At 43.2% G+C, this 15,864-nt stretch overlaps 1 protein-coding gene across 1 annotated transcript in view; it reads left to right on the plus strand.

Moving 5' to 3' along the window:
- The first annotated feature begins 720 nt into the window (after nucleotides 1–720).
- Nucleotides 721–15,864, plus strand: part of PLCB4 (phospholipase C beta 4) — a 418,294-nt gene continuing 403,150 nt past the window's right edge. The window contains exon 1 of the mRNA XM_060122522.1: nucleotides 721–827. The gene's annotated coding sequence lies outside the window, so the exon portion shown is untranslated. The remainder of the gene's footprint in view (nucleotides 828–15,864) is intronic.

Raw genomic sequence — 15,864 nt, forward strand, 5'->3', positions numbered from 1 at the left:
CACGGGGGAAGACTTTTTGGAACCACTTAATCTTTCTGTGGCTCAGTTTAAGCCTCCGGGGTTGGGGGGGAGAGAGTAGTACCTGCTTTGGAAGATTGTTTTAAGAATTACAGGAATAAAAAGCCTTTATGACAGTGCCTGAAGCACTGTAAGCGCTTTATGTGTTTATTAAACAAAATATAAACAAATAAACACCTCACCCTCGCCAAAGGCTTTGGGTTGTCAGCTTTCGCCAGTCCTGACCCCTGTCCACTCTTTAACCCCCACCCTAGCCCCAGGGCCCACAGCCGGCTGCGCGTCTAGAATCGGAGAGGGGTGTCCCCCACCCCTTACAGGTGGTGCTCGCGAGGCGCCACGCTGTGCGTCCCCCGACCCCAGGAGCGGGGCACGCGCGGGGGCGCTGGGACACCAGGGGGCGGCCGGAGAGACCCCAGAGGAGCGCGCTGCGGGGCGGCTTCCCCGGGCGCCCCACCTACCGTTTCCCGGAGCAGCTCTCCATCCAGCCCGGCCGCCACCCCTGGCGCCCCCTCCCCGCCCCGCTGGCTCGCGGCCGGCCCGGCCCCTGCCCACCCCCAGCCCGGCCGGGAGCGCCGCACTGGGCATGCTCCGTAGCCCGGGCAGGTTGGGGCTGCGAGGCGACAGCTCGGGCTCCAGAGCCGGGAGGCGAGAACGAGGAGGGAGACTCGGGGGCTGGGAAGGAGGGGCGGCCGGCCGCGAGGCCCGGAGCCGGGACACGCCGAGCCCGGCGGGAGGGCGGGCGCAGCGGGCCGGCGGTGCCCCGCTGCTTGCCTAGGGAGCGCCCGCGGAGACCCCCGCCGGGGGCTGAGGTGAGAACCTAGCGCCCTGGAGGCAGGGGGCGGGGGCGGGGCGGGGCGGGGGCGGGGCGGGGGGCGGGCCCGCGCGCCAGGAGGGGGCTCGGCGGCTGGAGCTTTCTGCGGGGAGGGGGTTGGTAGCGCCGGGAGCAGTTAGTGAGCCGCACCGCAAACAAGAGCTCACACACACACACGCGCGCGCACAGTCGCGCGCGCACCCACTGGGTCTCCAGGCGGCGGCCGTGGCCGCATCCTCGGCAGCTGCTCCAGGCAAAGTGACAGGTAGGAGAAGGCTTTCCGGGTCCCGCCCGAGGATGCTCTGGCCCGCCCGGGCCCGCTGGGCTTGTTTGCTCCCGGCGGGTGCGTCCCGGACGCGCGCCCGCGCGCGCGCACCCAGATGCCCAGCCCCGGAGCCGGTGCAGGTGCCGGTGCCAGGCGCCCGGCGCGCGCGGGAGGCGGGGGTCCCCGCCGCCACCCCCTTCCCCTGTAGTCATCGCCCGCTGGGTTTCCTTAGACTCAGTCCAGACATTCGCCGCTTCTGGCTAGAAATAGCTCGGCTCGACGTGAATATGATTATTTTGGTTGGAAATTGTCGGCACCGTGCAACGCCATGTAAATGTGTATGCGTGTGACTCTTCTTACCTCTTTTGGGGAAATAATAGAAATGACTGACCATTTCCACTTAAGACAACACTGACAGGCCGGCACTCTTTGGGGGCTGTGTTCCAGCCTCCTAAGAGCATACAAATGATGGAGACTAAAGGTTGTCTTATTTTCAGAATTTTGAAGTTGCCTTTTCCGTAACTAATTAGACCCTGTCTACATAGTACAATACTTCTGACTGTAGACTTTGTAGGCAGTACTGTTACAGAAGTATGGAAATACGGAGTTCTTCAATTTCCCAGTGTGACTCAGTGCAACTTAATCTAGAATCATAAAACTAGCATTTCTTTTTTCTAGAGAAAAATGCAAAGGCACATTATAGTTTCATAAATGTGCATGTGTTTGGGAGATGGCCCTCTGACTTTTTTTTTTTTTTTTTCTTTATGACTCTTGAGGTGATTCTACCTATTGTTCTAAAGCACATGTTCGAAATTTAATTCTGGCCAAAACGTCCATGGAAGGTCACCATTTTTACCGTAAATGTGATACATGGTGGCCTGTAAATTAAGTTTTGAGTGTGTGGAGATAGCTGTTTAATAATTCTGTTTCGTTGGTAATGATGTCATTCAAACTTTAGCTATATAACATCTAAAATAGTTATTTCCCCTTTAAAGAGAAATCGGGTTCATAAAGTAGACTGACCAGTAAAAGCAACTAGTGACTTTATCTGGGCAGTCTATCTACAAGGTTAATAAGGTGTCCGAGGAACTGTATTCTTCAGAAAAAAAACATATTTGTGTGTGTGTGTAAATTTTAACTTTATCCTTTTTGTTTTTTCAAGACTCTTGGTTTCAAAAATACATGCTTGAACTGAGAACCTAATACTTTGTGTGCTTCAAACTTCAGTGGCCTAAGTTATTAGAATCATGCAGAAGGACAAAAATTTAGCTGGGCAGGGGCATGTGATTTAATCTGCCCTTATCCGTATTATGTAATCTAGAATGCTGTGTTTTGATAGGACAGTCTTGCATATTTTTCAGCTGGTGTTTTTATCTATTATGTCATCTTCCTTTTGAAGTTTAATAAATGATGGCCATCTTGAAAGAACACCTGTTTTCATAAAAATTCACTTTTTAAGCAGAATAACATTTTTTATTGGCATTTTTATGGACAGGAGAGACTTTGCTGCCATAACTAGTAACCCTTTGAGAGTAACTTATTATAACATATCTGTGGTAGCCCATATTAGATTACTGATTATACTTTTCTACAACTATATTATTATTCAGCCATCCCAACTTAGTTTTGATTTAGCTTTGATATCACTACCTAGCTCTGAATTAATCGCTGGTGAAAATGCTATTCTACACGTAACTGTCAAAACAGAATTTCTAAGACTCCATTTGATCACTGGGTACACATTGATATGTGTTGGGATAATGCTACCTTTATTTTACAAATGTACACCCACACAGAGAGCTTTGTTCTAAAATACTCTTTTGCAAGTTTAAAATTGGTGTGCCTGAAAAATGTGATTGATGTTAAACTACTTCTACGCCCTGGAATCTTGAGGGGGTGTGTTTTTGCCTAATGAGATAGTGAAATAGGGAAGTTTAAAAAGTGTTAAGGGTTACCAGAATGATTTTGCAGAAATGGAGTTTTAAATCGGTATCACCTCTTTGAAATATTTCATCCCCAGCAGAGACTTAGCCAGTGCTTTTGGCCTTGCTATTTTGTCTTTCTTAAGAGCAAATCCAACATCTTTAGATTAATGCGTACTGCTGATTTTGGCAACGTGGGACAGATATATTTGGCAATCCAAATGAACATGGTATTTTCCTAGGATACTAGTAAATTCACTTTGGGGTTTGATTTGTTAAGAATTGAAATGATGTCTAAGGCTTGACAGATATTCAGCCCTAACCCATCTTCCAAGTTAAAATTGAGGTAAAATTGAGTTTTAGTGCTGTTGTGTTGTTTTCCTTGAACCCATCAGATGGCATGCCAATTTGTGAAAAGATGTGATAGATAAGTCGGCTTCTGGATTTTGTGTCTGCATTTTTTCCCCCAAACTTTCAGATGTAGCTGGCAAACTTAAATTATCTAATTCCTTCATTCTATCAATTATTTCTGTGGATTATTTTTTAAAAAATACATTAGTAATTAGTTGCTGAGTTTATTTTTTACTTTAAAAACCTTGTGTTGAGAATAAATTTGATCTTTGTGGATCACAGCCCTTATGTAATACAGTCACAGGAAAGAAAGATTATGTATTTCTTACATTCTCCACAAATGTCTTTAATAGTGAGCTCAAGTATTTTGGGGGAGGTAAAAATATTCTTTGAAACTTAAACTTATTTTGCAGACTGTGACTGAATTTTTGTCGTTTGTGACCACTCGTAAAGTAAGGATGAAACAGCGTGTTTATTAGCACGAAGGACCCAGGTCTTTAATAAGCCATCTATCACAGTGAGTTCTGTAAAACCAAGAACTTGTGTGTTTGATATGCAGAATGAGGTCAAGGACTAATGGAGATGCTTTAATGATCACAGTTAGTATATTTCATGTCCAGACTGAAGTTTCTAAAATAGTTGCTGTTCACCATGTAATGTGAATTTGTGTGTCTTATTAGTGCCTGCCAAAAAGACTTACCACCTATCAGGAAATCAATACAGCTCTTCATCGCTGAGTTTCTGTGGTTTTACTATCTGTGAGGACACTCAGTAATTCTCAGTACTGTCCATTCTGCACTCTTCTATTTCTCTGTAATATTTAGGAACTATAATAACCCTGTGTAGGTCATTCTTTCATTCCTCAATATTTGTTTTTCTGTTTCATAGTTTTTCTTTTGATCAAGCCTCCTCCTTGGAAGTAGAAATACTTCCTCAAGGTGTAATATTACTTATCTAGTTATGCCTTAGAAAGAGATAAGTTTTTGCGCATTCACAGGCTGGGACTCTTTAGCTCACCAGATATATAAATGGGTTTACTTCACCCCCGGGGAAGGAGAGCTGGGTGAAAATGCATCACCAAGTAGATGAGTGAGAAGTTTGCATTGTCCTTACTGGAATGAAGCCTGCTTTTAAAATTCACCCCAGAGTCACTGGGAGATCCTTATGTTCAGGAGGATGAAGGGCAGCAGAGGTTTTGTTTTCTCTGTGTGAACTCCATCTACTTTCCTTTTCTTTGCGGAATCAAAAATAGATGAAAGGGACATAAATCAGAAGATGGTTTTTCTCTGCACACCCCTTTGCCTACTACCTAGAGAACCTTCAGTGAGAAGGTCGCATACCATGTGACTTCAAGATAGTGTTATCTTATCCCCTTGACCAGGAGTCTCCTTTAGGGCCCTTGTCCCCTAATCCTTTGGTGTGCAGAGGGCTAGGAAATTCCACCTCTGTCCACCGAGCCACCCTGGGGGCAGTCAAATCATTGCTTTAAGGTATAGTGCCCTTGTTATAGCATTCTTCTCCTCCTGAACAATTAGAGGAGGTGGTTGGCTCCCTGATATGAATGAAGTAGCCATTTCCTCAGAGCAGGAGGAAGACAGTAACACAAAGAAACTAATTATAAGCAGCTCATTCAGAGAGAAGAGAACATAGACCACTAGATTTACACTTGACATCTTTGCTGTCTCCCCCAGGACAGAAGCTCTTCACCTCAGGACCACCCTCTAATGGCCTAATGATGGCATTTGGTAGGTCCATCTAGCTGGCAAATACGTCTTTATTTTCACTTACTTCCAAATGACAATTAGGGCAGGTATTAGAGTCACTGATGAGTCTCGGCATTTAATGGGTTGTAAAAAGAAGCACGTACGTTACTATGTGTGCCTTAAATTTTTTTTTTTTTGGTACGTATATTTCAATATAATTGGTTTCTTCTGTACTTAATTTTATACATTTCAAAACATTTTGCTGAGAAGTGTCTGTAGGATTCATCATATTGAAGGGGGTTCTGCGACCCACTCAAGTTAAAGGACCACTGCTCTCGAGATGCTTCCTCTTGGAGGCAGCTGGCGGCGGCGGGGGGCGGTAAGTTGGGGTTTGCTTTCAACAGTGTAAAGTTGCTGTGACCTTCGGGTATTGGAATCAGGTGGACCCAAGCTTGAATCCTGGCTATGTCATGTGTTAGTATGTAACTCTTGAGTGTCTGTTGCCCCATCTGTAAATGAGGAGGATAACCCTATAAGGCAAAAGTGCCCTGCAGTGTAGTGTGAATGATGCCAGCTGTTGTGTTACTGCTGCTATTGCTACAAATGCTCTTGGCTACCAGTATGACTATTCACCCCCTTGTTCTCCTCCTGCATAGGGGGCAAAGGCCAGTGGCCTATCCATACAAAGCAGGCTGTGCCAAATCCTATAAAACTGTTAACAAGGGACACTTGCCCTGCCCCTCTACTAACACAGAAGTTCTAGTTACCTTTTAGGGCTACTGTGAATGCCAGATCTTCCTCTGGACTTGCCTGACTCTGTGACTGCAGTTGGACAGAGGGGCCTCATGTTAACTCAGCCCTAACTGCCTCAAAGTTCTGTGACTGGGGGGTTTCGAAGAACTCAGTGAGCTGGAAGCTGTCCCCAGGGCATCTGTGTCTCCCAGCCAGGTTTTGAAAAAAGACCATATGAAGCCAGTTAGGCCTGGAAGGAGAGGGGCATCTGCCAGAATAATTTGGGGATCTGTGATGTTTACGGGGAGGTGTCGTGACTCCTGTTTCCCCACGGGCTTCCGCGGGCACGCTGATGGCGACAACAGTAACAAAACCACAGATGTAGGTTAAGCTCTTAAAATGTGCCACTTTATTTAACTCTCCCTACAGCTTTTCTTGGCGGTTCCTCATAGTATCTCCATTTTACATATGGGGAAACTGAGGCTGGGAAAGGTGAAGTTATTCACTTCCGGGAGGGAAAGTTAGAGATGGGAAGTCAAACCCATGTAGGCTGACACCAGAACTCCAACTTCTAACCACTGTGCTGTGTTACCTGCCACTCAGGTACATGCTGCCAAGAGGTTTGCTACAGTGAAAACTTTTGAGACCATTATTTTAAGTGACGGGGCTGAGGTATGACAGAGAAGCTTCTGGCAACCCTGCCTTGACCACGGAATTGAAATGGGAAGTTGAAGATAAAACCACGTGCCCTTATCTAATCCTACATGCTTTTGTTTCCGCAGATACCTGGGAGGGAGGTTACTAAATGCTGCTTCAGGGTAGGCTAAAAACTAATTTAGTTTTCTGAAGGGCCAGCTCTTCCTGGGTGAGGTTCCTCATGGTTTCAATCAGGTGTGACCCACTCTGATTCCTCTGAGGGCCAGGTAAGCATCATGGGGCTGCCCAGGTGTCAGCCCCCTTAGCGGATGGGGAGGCCGTGGGATCAGGAGCTCTGCCCTGACCCTTCCTGGGGGCCAGGTCTATTAGATTTCTGCCAGGTGGGCGTGGGGCTCAGGGTTGCCAGCACCTCTTCATTTTCAAGAGAAACATGAAATACAGATTTCTTTAAAGCGTGAGATATCATTGCAAAAACTTTAGAAATAATTACAGTGGAAACAAACATGTCAGCCCATGGGCTGGCGAAACAAAACACGTTCGTGGAACATATTCGGCTCGTGAGCTCCCACTTTGAGCTTTGTCAAGTATAAGTGCTTGGAAACCTTGTGAACTAGTGTTGTCTTGATTAAGTAAGCATGGTGCCTTCTTTATTCATGCTTTTCTTTTCTTCCCCCTGTTAAATTTCTTACAAAGGGGGTTATGGCCATTTGTTTCCAGTGGACGTTAGTTTCAGAGTCTGAATTTCTGCCTGTTTTTCCCCTCCCTCATTTTTCTAAGATGTTAGCAAGTCTGCAGAGTTGAAGGAGGAAGGCCAGGGCTTTCTCTCCTATTTCGCGGGCTCCTTTGAAATAAGACCACCTAAGTGTGGAGAAATGCGTGACTCCATTTATGGGGACATGGAGGGTCTCTTGTGTACATCACTGATCTGAACTCTGACCAGTCACAAAATGTTCCCCCTGCTATTTGGTAGTTGCTGGATTTGTCCTGGGCACACAGAATGTAGATCTGTTTCTGCAGGTCGGTGTTTCAACGTGCAATCTACTTAACAGCCCTCATTTTCCTTTTGGCTCTTAAAGGAGGAATCCCAATGGATCAAATGAAACTGAAGTCCTTTGAGATAGGATGTCTGCTGATGCACTATCATTGGATAAATCACCAGAGCCCCCTCTAGAATTTCTATTAATTTTTTGTCTTCATTGGTTTTTAAAATGATGGATGTGATACATTAATATGTTCCAATTGCAGTGATAATGCAGAAGCACAGAAAGAAAATGTAAAACAACCTTTCCCACCTACACCCATAGCCAGATATAACCATTGGCAACAGTTTAGAGCACCGCTCTCTTCTCCTTTTTCTATGCATTTACATATATAAGTACATATACATGCCTTTTTCTTACTACATAAACTGGATCATACTGTGTATGTTTTTCTGCAACTTGCTTACTTGCCACTTAGTGTATGTTGTGGTGATCTTCCCATGTCCATATACTAGTTATATTTTTCTTTCTAACATTACATAAACTCTAGTAGTACCATAAATAAACTATGGGTGTACGATGTTTTATTTTAACCATTCTCCTGTTATCACTGTTGCAAACTGAAAGACTGAAGATCTTTGTACCTATGTCTTCAAGCACATGTGTGAGAATTTCTTGTAGATAAATTCCTAGAAATAGAACTATTTGGTCAAAAAGGTATGCCCATTTTACATTTTGAGGGAGCACTGCCAAATTGCCTTTGGAACCTCAAATTATGAATATGGTGTCTAATTGAAGCATGCCCCACATTGTTTCATTGCTCTACTAGTTCAGTTGGATCTCAGTTATATACAGTACACCAGGAAATGACTTTAGAAATAGTCTATGTCCTTAAAATTCCTTGAAAATACAATACTTAATCAAAAAGAATTTACCAATTAATAGGCCAATTAAAAAAGTTGTTAGTAAAGAGATATTGAGTTGAATCTGAGTTGAAAATCTATATTCTGATCAATTTGGTTAGCTGTGAACCTCTAAATTCCTCAGACCAGGGACATGTCATAAACACCCTTGAATATATGGTCAAAAAAGTGAGGTGCTGCACAGACAACAGAGGTTGATATTGACCTGGGAAAATCAAATTAATTTCATTGCTAAAAATTCTATCCAGGTGTATTTATAGCTTTAGACTTTCAAGTACTTAATTATTTAAGAATCTCTTTTACCTTCTACTTTCTACTTTGAGAATTAGAAGATTCAGAGATAAATTTATTTTATTGAGTTTTATTATTTAATAGATACCTGAAGTGAATTTCCATGCTAGTTAGAAGTGATATATAGACAAAGGGCTGTATAAATTAGAAACTACACTGTATTTTCATTTAGAGACATTAGGAAAAATACAGAAAATCTAGGTCACCGATTCTCAACTTCTTTCAGAAGTTAACTTCAGTAATTATAGTTGTTTTCAATAATATGAAGTGAATTATTAGTTAATTTTTAGAATTTTATGACATCCCTTGAAAGACTTGGAATCACCCTAAAGTATCATATTATCAGAGTTAGTAAATCTCGATGTGGATAAATAGCAGGAAATGAAATATTGTTTCTGTTTTCAAAGATGGATTCAGTTCTTTCATCTGTTTCTCCAGATACCCATTTTTAAGAAAAAATCTGGTGAGGTTGGCAGTGATATTCGGATTCTGATTATATGCTTTCTGCGTGTTTATTTTTATAACACACAGTGAATTGTAGAAATATGGTAGGATTCAGTCATGTTTCCTTGGCATTAAAACCTTGCATATTCAGGAAAGTCTGTACTAGGTTTTGTTCATGGAAATGTCATAGCATTTTACAATTTACAGACAATTTCCTTTGATGATATCTCTGAAAGCCGCAGTGGAGGGCCCCACCTGGTCACTCTTTAATCTTGTGTCATTCAGGGCCTGCCGGGGAACAGATGGTGGGTGTCGACTGAGTCCCTTGAAGAAGGCTTCATAAGGAGACCCTTCAGGAGGTATGGGCAGGTGTAGGGAACAAAACCACAACCAGGGTGAGGGCTGAAGAGGGACTTAGCAGTGATGGGGAGCTTTCCTACTCTAAGTAAAGGGGCAAGAAAAGCTGTCCTACAAGAGATGTATCCTGTTGTAGAGGGACACAGTCAACCTGTAATGTCCCTGCGGGAAGATGGCAGGGAAATAAATATAACTACATCACTCTCCTCTTGTCCCCTAGACTCTGGCTGGTGCCTTCCATTAGCTGATTCAGATAGAAACTAGAGGGCAGGAGCAGGCAGGAGTGAACAAGGATGGTGAATGGGTCTGGGCTGGCAAACTGCACGCTCTACCTGCCTGCTGTTCTAGAGCAGAGGTGTGCGTGGGTCAGGCCAGGCTGGAAAGCCTGTGGTCTGGTTTTGTGGCCAAAGAAAAGAAAACTGTAGCCATGAGGACTAAATTTAAATGGAAGTCGGGAATGTCCCATAACGTCACATGGCTGATATCACTAAGATGTGTGGTGGGCCTTAGAGTAACACTTAATTTTTTTTTTTTCACTTGGAATGGATTGTGCTTCTTGGGAGATGAGCAGAATGGGAAACTTTATGTATTTACCTGAAGAACCAAAACTGTAGGCTCTAGAAAGAAGAGACAGAAGGGATTCATAAAGTCCATAAACAACATGGAGTTAGATACCTAAGATATAATTCCTTTGTTTTTAATATTTTATGAAAACATTTTATCTAAAATGTCAGGTACCCGGGGAAAGAGAAGAGGAGGAAATTAAGGTTATTAACAGTAATTTTTCTTCAAAGAAGTCAATGTAACTGAATCATTAGCATCACTGAGGAGAAATGAACAAGCTGTGTTTTCCCATTGTTCAGCATGACAGTAAGACTCTGAGATTTCAGGCTCATCTGTTCCCTTGTTTTCTTGGTGCTGTTGTTTGAAAAGGTGAAGACTCTGGGCTCTGGACTCTGTTTAGTTTGTGTACTTGTCCTGAATGAACAAGCAATGAATTGGTTAGAATCATAAAGTCAGACTGCTGGAAGGAATGACAGAATTCATCTCTTCTTCCCTCCACATTTTATGGTACAAAAAACCAAGACACTATTAACAACTGCTGCTGTTCAAATTCCCCAAGTTGGTGAATGGGGAAGTCGCATCCCTTCACTCTGAAGGAATTGCACTAGATGAATTCATTTTTGCTGTTACCCTTGTAGACTCCTGAAGTTCCTGATTCCTAGGCCTTGCTTGGCCGTTCGATACTGTTTTCATATATCAGAGGCAGGCCTTCTTGAGCACCTCTTCCACCACCCAGCCCTTAAAATGATATCCTCTGGAGGTCTCTGAATTGCTCTCGACTCTTCTTATGGTACATATTCTTTCAGTACAAGACAACTCACCCACTTCTACCTTTTTTACAACCACTTATTCACTGATGACTCCCATATCCCTAACTTGTCTGAGCTTCAATTTTATCCCATTGTCTGCTGGAGATCTTGACATTGAAGTCTTATGGCTACTTTCAAATCAGTGTGCCCAAAACAGAAGTCCTCAACTTCACTCCAGATCTATGTCTCATCTTAGGTTCTAAATCTTCGTGAATCCAACAGTCACCAATTATTTGAGTTTACCATTAATATCTTGAATTTCTATCCATTCCTCTATTCTTATTGATGCTACCTAAGTTTCTGTCCTCAACTTTCATGCCTTGGTTGTTCCAATAAGCTTTCAATCAATTTCCTATTGCCTTCCCTCTCATTCATTCAATGTTTCATGTTTTCTATTAGCTATTAAGTGAGTATCAGGTACTGGAACAGTGAGCAAGCTGCAGCTTCTGCCCTCAGGGGTTTGCAGTTCCCTGGAGGAGAGAGACAAATAAACAACTACTTTATAAGTTTACGTTTTTACCCCTTTACTCCAGTCTCTATACTCAGCTAAAGTCATTTGCACACAGCAGATCTTATTATAGCATTACCTCTAAAATGCTTTTACAGTGCCCTGTTGCTTTCAGGACTTAACTTTATTCCCCTAATTTGCCAAATACAACCCGTCCATGGCTAAACCTCTGCAGTGAAGTTTTAACACCTCTGTTTGGGTCAACAATACTGAGCTATGTTAAAATCCCAGGAACGTAAAGTCTGTGGCCACAGTGCTTGTGCTGACTTTGCACTAAACCCCATTCTTCAACTGGCAAATCCTACAGGCCCTTACACACCTCGCACAGTTGCCATTTTTTCCTCAAAGCCTTCATTGATTTCAGCTCTAGGTTGGTGCCCCGCCCTCAGTTCTTCTGTTGAATGGTTTGCAAATTTTAGCTATAGCATGACTTTCTTGGGGAAGGGAAGAATCTGCATATTAGAGACTAATTCAGCGTCTCTTCAATGAATGAATAATGAACTGCCATTATTGCCAAGTTAGGAAACCAATCTGATGAATAAGCAGAAGAGGTGCCACGTTTAATAAATTGAAGTCATCTGCAGACTTATTACAGAGGGTAAAAAGTATTCCATTATTGTTTACACTGGTTGCTGAGAAGTACCACAACAATTCATTTGGAAAGATGATCAGTAACTTGAAAAGTCTGTATTCGTGATTTCTGCTAACAGGGATTCGGATATTTCAATTTCTTAGTATACTAGAACCAGAGGAGACACTTCCCTGAAGATAGTTTGTCACTTATTCCTTGTGGGTACACTCTCATATAGTTTTTTCTATTTTATGGGTTCGATTTTAATCAAGTTATGCTTAATTTTCTTACAGTGTGTTAGACCCAAAATCAGAGAAGTTCTCTTATTTCAAACTTGGCTGAAAACTTAGAGGAAAAAAACATTTATTTAATCAGATTATTTTTATTAAGTGGGTCTCTTGGTAATCTGAAATGCTTTGTATTTATTTTCTTGTAGCATTTTATTTTCCAAATGACCTGTGAATGAACCAGTGCCAAAGAGAGAAAGCAAGAGAGCTGTTACTTAATTGAAGGAAAATATTCTGCTGAATGTTGTTTTTAGGAGAGCATCTTTTCCAAATCAGGAGGGAACTCATTATTCAGGACATCGGTTTGAATCTTATGAAAAGTGTGGCTTTAACAGTCTTCACCTTCTCCCCTCCCCAAGCCTGTGGTGTTAGTAGCGTTTATGAGGTTCCTTCTTCACAATTGGCATCTTTTGGGGATTTAGAAAATTTCTTTTAGCTTTGTGTTGAAAAAGTGCTAGCTAAGTATGTTAATTACGAGATATATGATTTTTCAGATTTGAATGGAGACAACATTTAGAAGGGTGACAGTTTAGTTATTGCAGCTGATGGGAAAAATTTTTACGATAGCCCTGTGGAAATACAGATGAATATTTCCTTTTATTTAGAGCCATTTTGGACCTGTGAGGCCCTCCGAGAATCTCAAGTCTGGCCTCATTCTGTCCATTTTTCATTCCCTTTGAAAGACTTTCAGAGTAACTGGGTAAAGTTCCTCTCCCATCTGTCATAAGTAACACACAGAGATTTTTTTTTTTTAAAGCATGGATCATTCTTTTTTTTTTTTAATTTTATTTATTTGTTTATTTTGTTATGGCTGTGTTGGGTCTTCGTTTCTGTGCGAGGGCTTTCTCTAGTTGCGGCAAGTGGGGGCCACTCTTCATCGCAGTGTGCGGGCCTCTCACTATCGCGGCCTCTCTTGTTGCGGAGACAGGCTCCAGACACGCAGGCTCAGTAACTGTGGCTTACGGGCCTAGTCGCTCCGTGGCATGTGGGATCTTCCCAGACCAGGGCTCGAACCCGTGTCCCCTGCATTGGCAGGCAGACTCTCAACTACTGCGCCACCAGGGAAGCCCACACAGAGATTTTTTTGTGCAGCTATCAGAGGAAAAGGAGGAAATTTAAAAGCACAGATGATTTGGGTATTAATACCTATCCTGAAAGTGACTCTGCTTGAACCAAGCTCTCTTGAACCGTTCTGTCACATGTTAATTTTTATTTTCTCAGCTTGAATTTATAAACATGGCGGACCAACAGATTTTACATCAAGGTTGACAACCAGAAGGAACCCACTCCTCAAATCAGAGCAGCAAATGTTTGAAAAACCTTCTGGAAAAGTTCCACTGTTTATCAAACCAAGGCTGTCCCAGCTTTCTTTCTTTCTTTTTTTTTTTAGTTTTTTTAATTGAAGTATATGTACAATATATTTTGAAAAGTTATAATGTATACCTGATTTTTATCCAATATTCGCATGTAAGTTTTAAATATTCAACTAATACTAAAAGGCTTTAGTAAAAACTACACTCCCTTGCCTGGTCTGCAGTCCTGTTCCCCCACCCCAACTCCAGTGGGAACCACTTTCAACTTTTTTGCTATTTCTACTAGTAATTATTGACATATTTTTATAGGATTGCACTGCTGTTTCTTGATCTATGTTAAATATTTTCTAAACACCTCCTGTTACAGAAGTTAAAGTATGTCATCTCACACACACACACACACACACACACACACACACACACACACACACACAACTTCCCTTTCCTTCTTCATCCCCTCCATGTAAGGCTCTCCCAGCTTTGTTGGAGAGGTGAAGGCATAAATTCCCTGGAAGGTATACCTCACTGCTAAATAGGTTTCTGGTCTAGAATATCTCAAGAGAAATTCCTGAAAGCAGCCTTTTGATTATGAAAGGATGAGAAAGGATGTGATGCAAGGAACACAAGTACTAGTAAATTGATGCTTCCTACCCTCACGAAAGGTGTAAGACCATCAGAAAGGAAGTCCCCCCCTTCCCCCCAGCAAACGTGTGTGCGTTCACACACACAAACACACACACACACACACACACACACGAGAGTCAGAGACTGCAGCCTCTCTGGCCACGCTGTGGACTGGAATACATGAAAAGTCACACAATAAAGAAATAGAGTCAGTTCTTTGGTGTTTTTGAGTCTTGACTGGGTGCTCTGTGATATTTTAGAATCTTGTGACTCCCCAGGATACCTAAAGACCAGGCCTCAGACCCAGGTCCATTAGGGCTTAGGTAGTGTGCCCTGGGCTTTCTGATTCATGCAACCCTATTTCATTCTCACAGCGATTTTGCAGTCTGGGTACCATTCCCACCCCTCCATACTCAGAGAACGGAATGATGAAAGCATTTACTTAAGGTCACAAGGTTGATCAGTAGTATAGACCCAAGTCTACATGGTGCATCTGTGGTCAGTGAGGTGCATGGGACATAGTTCTCTCTCCTTTCTGATGGAGCTGTTTTTTTGGTTCAGGGTAGCAATGTGTCTACTTGAAAATACTCCTCTCCTTGGCCTCCCTGCAGCCAGGAGGGCTCACCCAGTTCTGACCAGGGAGACGTAGGTTTCTTCCTCCCGATTCTTTCCTTTCCTTCCTGGACACTTGTAGCTGCTGTCTTGTGGTTGTGACAGTGAGAACCATACACTGAGGTTGGCCGGACAGGAAATGGAGGTGTCCAGTTTCTGGATGCCTTACTTGAGTGCCTTTATCAACCCTGATCAACTTCCCTATGAATTTCCTGTTAACTGAGAAAAGTAAGTGACTCTTTGGTTAAGTCACTATTTTTTTTTTTTTTTTTTGTGGTACGTGGGCCTCCCACTGTTGTGGCCTCTCCCGTTGCGGAGCACAGGCTCCGGACGCGCAGGCTCAGCGGCCATGGCTCACGGGCCAGCCGCTCAGTGGCATGTGGAATCTTCCCGGACTGGGGCATGAACCCGTGTCCCCTGCATCGGCAGGCAGACTCTCAACCACTGCGTCACCAGGGAAGCCCTGGTTAAGTCACTTTGATGGCTGTTGTGGACTGAACTGTGTCTCTCCAAAATTCATAGGTTGAAGCCCTACCCCTCAGTACCTCAGAATGTGACTGTATTTGGAGATAAGGCCTTAAAAGAGATAAATAAGGTTAAAATGAAGCTCTTAGATCTAATCCAGTCTGACTGGTATCCTTATAAGCAGAGATGTTAGGATGCAGGAGAGAAGGCAGGGGTGTGTGCATACCTACAGAGGGAAGGCCGTGTGAGGACGCGGTGAGGAGGTGGCTGTCTTCACGCCAAGGAACGTTCCCAGAAAACAACCCTCGATCTTGGACCTCCAGCCTTCAGAACTGTTAAAAAAATAAATTCTGTTGTTTAAGCCACCTAGTCTGGTATTTTGTTGTTATGGCAGCCCTAGCAAAGGAATACAGTGGGGTTTTTTTACATGCAGCTGAAAGCAGTCCTACTGATATAGAAACCAAACAAAGTATTACAGACCAAAATAATATAACTGATTTGAATTATTCCACCCTTTCTTTTTTATGAATGCCGTCTCCATAGCACTCATGGCACTGTGCTCTGTCTGTTTACTTGTTTAATTTCCAGCGTCCCAGCCCTACACACACACGCACGCACACACGCACACACATGCACGTGCACGCGTACACACACACA

This window comes from Lagenorhynchus albirostris, chromosome 15 (genome assembly GCF_949774975.1).
Source record: "Lagenorhynchus albirostris chromosome 15, mLagAlb1.1, whole genome shotgun sequence".
In the NCBI taxonomy this organism is placed as follows: domain Eukaryota; kingdom Metazoa; phylum Chordata; class Mammalia; order Artiodactyla; family Delphinidae; genus Lagenorhynchus; species Lagenorhynchus albirostris.